The sequence below is a fragment of the Aethalodelphis obliquidens genome, unplaced genomic scaffold, assembly GCF_003676395.1.
Source record: "Aethalodelphis obliquidens isolate GAN/ISIS:26980383/991018 unplaced genomic scaffold, ASM367639v1 scaffold68, whole genome shotgun sequence".
In the NCBI taxonomy this organism is placed as follows: domain Eukaryota; kingdom Metazoa; phylum Chordata; class Mammalia; order Artiodactyla; family Delphinidae; genus Aethalodelphis; species Aethalodelphis obliquidens.
Genome location: NW_020838012.1, coordinates 9,046,875 through 9,051,058, shown reverse-complemented (window position 1 = coordinate 9,051,058; position 4,184 = coordinate 9,046,875). Strand labels below are relative to the sequence as shown.

The following is a 4,184-nucleotide window of genomic DNA, read 5'->3' as shown; positions in this document are numbered from 1 at the left end:
CAGCAGGGATAATCACTGTGAATAACTGATGTATATTCATCTAGATTTGGGTGCATATATACATATACATAAAAGATATTTTATTGATATTAGTACTAAGATAAATGGTACTTGACTTTATACACCATTTTTAAACTTTCCACTTTATTCAGTTAGTAAGTCCTGGGAAATAGAACAGGATATCAAAAAGATATCTGGGAGTTCCCTGGTGGCCTAGTGGTCAGGATTCCAGGCTTTCACTGCCATGGCCTGGGTTTAATCCCTGGTCAGGGAACTGAGAGCCCGCAAGCTGCACAGCTCGGCCAAAGAAGAAAAAAAAAAGATATCTGCACTCCCATGTTTATTGCAGCATTATTCACAATAGCCAAGACATGGAAACAACCTAAATGTCCCTCAGTGGATGAATGGATAACGATACCGTGATATATTTATTGGAATGGAATACTATTCAGCCACGAAAAAGAAAGACATCCTGCCATTTGCAACAACATGGACAGACCTTGAAGGTACTAAGCTAAGTGAAATAAGTCAGAGAGAGAAAGACAAACACTGTATAATCTCACTTATATGTGAGAATCTAAAAAAGCTGAACTTGTAGAAACAGAGTAGAATGGTAGATACCAGGAGCTGGGGGTAGAGGAATTGGAGAGATGTTGGTCGAAGGTTATAAACTCGCAATTAAAAGATGAGTAAGTTCTGGAGATCTAATGCCCAGCCTTGTGATTATAGTCAACAATACTGTGTATATACTTCAAAGTTGCTAAGAGAGTAGACTTTAAATGTTCTCACTACGAAAAAGAAGTGATGTGATGTGGCAGAGGTGTTAGCTAAAGCTATGGCGGTAATCACATTGCAATATATAAAAGTATCAAATCAACAAATCGTGTACCTTAAGCTAGCACAATGTTATATGTCACTTATACCTCAATAACAAATATATTTTGAAAAACCTCCATGCATTCATTCAAATATTATATATAATACGAATACAAATGTATACTAAGATATTTGTATTAATATTAATGGGACTTGACTGTACATATTATTTTTTAAATTTTTATTTTATCTTGGAGTATAGTTGATTAACAGTGTTGTGTTAGTTTCAGGTGTACAGCAAAGTGATTCAGTTATACATATACACGTATCTTCTTTTTCAAGTTCTTTTCCCATTCAGGTCATTACAGAGTATTGAGCAGAGCTCCCTGTGCTATACAGTAGGTCCTTGTTGGTTCTCTGTCTTAAATATAGCAGCGTTGTACACATTTTGAAGCTTGCTTTTTCTTTTAGTTAAGTATGTATCTTAAGAAAATGTCCAGCATTTATTCATTCATTCATTCATTCATTCAAAAAATACTAACACCTATTATGTGGCGGGCTTTGTTCTAGGTGCTAAAGAGGCAGCAGTGAAATAGATGATGTCCCTAACCTCAATGTAAGTGAGTAGAAGGGGAATAAAGAGAGCAAACAATTAAATGGGTAAGTGGTAAGTAAAGGGGTACCTGGAAAGGGGCTAGAGATAACAAGAGAAGTTTTATTCTTGGTTGGTCATGAGGGAATCTCCTCAAGAAGATGAACTAGAGCAGATAACTAAAGAATAAGAAGGTCAGACCACATGATGATCTGGAGAAGTGCTTTCCAGGTAGAGAGAAGAGCAGGTGCTCAGTTCCAGGGATGGGAGCCAACTTGGCTTGTTCAAGGAACCCAGAGAAGACCAGTGGGGTTGGGATGGAGCTAGCAGGATGGGAGAGTGGTGGCTGCTATGACAGGTCCCTAGTGTCCTGGTAAGAGGTTTGCAATTTATTCTGAGTGCAACAGAAAGCCATGAAAGATTTAAGCAGGGATGTGATATGAATTTATCTAGGATTTTACAAGATCAATATAGCTGCTAAGTAGCTAATGGACTGTTTGGAGGGCAAGCACAAAAGCAGAGTGACCAGGTAGGAATCCATTTCTGAGAAAAGCTGTGACTCACTGAGGTTCTAGGAATATAGTGAGGAGTGGTCAGATTCAGGGTGTATATTGAATAGAGAATTCATGGGATATGCTGATGGATTGAATGGGGCAGAATGGTGATGGTGAGGGAGACAAAAGTCAAGAACAACTCTAGGCTTTTGGCAGGAGTCATCCCGTACATTTATCTTTATACATTTATATGACTTACTGAAGGATAAATTCTGAGAAGTATTTTTTTTGGTCAAAAGTTATCACTAGTTTAAATTTTATTAGATATTGGAATATTCCCTCCCAAAATATTTTTTTTTCTTTTTTTTTTTTAGCTGTACCATGTGGCATGTGGGATCTTAGTTCCCTGACCAGGGATCAAAACCATGCCCCCTGCAGTGGAAGTATGGATTCTTAACCACTGGACCGCCAGGGAAGTCCTAATATTTCATTTTTTTTATTCCTAAAGTTGGAAATATTAGCTCTAACCATCTAACCTCCTGTCTTTTTAGTCTCTTATAGGTCCTGTTTTAGATATTATCGGTTTTATCTATTTAATTTCTTTCCCCTCTTTTATACTGCTTCATTCCCCTTTTGTTTTTCCTGTATTCCTTTTTGATGACTCATCTTTGTACTGTCTGGCCAGAATCTGGGCCTGAAGGAGCGTGAACCATGGCGGGTTTACATTGTAAACAGGAAACTCTCTCCCAGCTGCTCAGGCACCTGCTCCCTTGGCCTCCTGTGAAAGCAAATTCCCAGGGCAGTTAGCAAGTCTTTCTCCAAAGAATTTGTTCTGAGGGGACTTTGCAAACTCCAGGGTTAAGTCTCTTCAGGGCCATAAATTCCACAGTGAGAGTACCATGGTTGATGTGCTTAAAAAGTGTTACTTATCAACAAGTTACACGATTTGGTGTTTACATTTAAAAAAAAAAAAAATCTCTTGAGGGGGAATTCCCTGGTGGTCCAGTTGTTAGGACTCAGTGCTTTCACTGCCATGGCCCGGGTTCAGTCCCTGGTTGGGGAACTAAGATCCCACAAGCCACTTGGCAAGGCCAAAAAAAAGTCTCTTGTGGTAAAACCCATGGACTCCAGGTGTATTTTAGGCCAAATGTCAATATTAAACCACAAGACAGAAGGCGGTGATGGCATGGGGGAGGGACGTTCAGGGAGTGGCCTGGGTTTGGTCAGGAAGCAGGTGGTGGTAAACCTGAGAGACTCTGAAAGGAGGTGGCACAGAAGTTTAACAGCCAAGTTATCGGTACCACTTCTAAACCAGCTGTTTAGGGGGATGTGGTTCAGACCTCTTGTCCTGCACTGGTTGCTACCTGACGCTATTTATGCTAATTCCTTTGCAGACCACAGTGGTCCCTTTCCTCCACGTCAACCTCTGCGAAAGATCCCCCACACTGGCCTGAGCTCTGCCACCACCCTGACGCCCCACACCACTCTCTACTTCCCTGTTCCAGGGTCTGCCAAGGCCACACACGTGCTGCGGGCTGGCCAGGGCCAGAGCTGGAAGGAGGAGGCGGTGACCAAGGAGACCCAGCTGCAGTGCCCACTCAAGGCCTCCTAACTGTACGGGCAGCTCCCCAAGTTCCAGAATGGAGACCTCACCCTGTACCAGTCCAATGCCATCCTGCGATACCTGGGCTGCTCCCTGAGGCTGTGTGGGAAGGACCAGCGAGAGGCAGCCCTGGTGGACGCGGGCAACTACAGCGTGAAGGCCCTCCACTGCCGATACGCCACCCTGATTTACACCAACCCCGAGGTGGGCAAGGAGGATGATGGGAAGGCACTGCCCGGGCACCTGAAGCCTTTTGAGCCCTGCTGTCCCAGCACCAGAGAAGCCCGACTGCATTATGGGCAAGCAGATCTCCTTCACAGGCTACAAGCTGCTGCACTGGCTGCGGACTCACCAGGTCCTGGCCCTGCCGCGCTGCCTTCCCACCACGCACAGCAAGTAAATCGCCCCATTCAACAGGAAACAGTGAGGGCTTGTGGCACTCTCTGCAGAAGAAGAAAGAGAGCTGCCTGCTTCCCTTTCCCCAGGGCCAATCAAATTTCCAAGAGGTTCTCCACACTGAAACCAGCTTTCAGATGCACTTGAAGAATCTTTTCCTCAGGGCTCAAGCTGGCCACCAGTTCATCCCAAACCAAGTTTGTTCCACATGTGGCCCCTCTCAGACCCAGAACCAATAACAAGTCCCTTTTCCCCTTCGGACTATGGTACAGAAGACAGCGCA

At 43.7% G+C, this 4,184-nt stretch overlaps 1 pseudogene; it reads left to right on the top strand.

Moving 5' to 3' along the window:
* Positions 1-3,229: 3,229 nt before the first annotated feature.
* On the top strand, positions 3,230-3,905 carry LOC113611169 (glutathione S-transferase P pseudogene; annotated as a pseudogene).
* Positions 3,906-4,184: the final 279 nt, after the last annotated feature.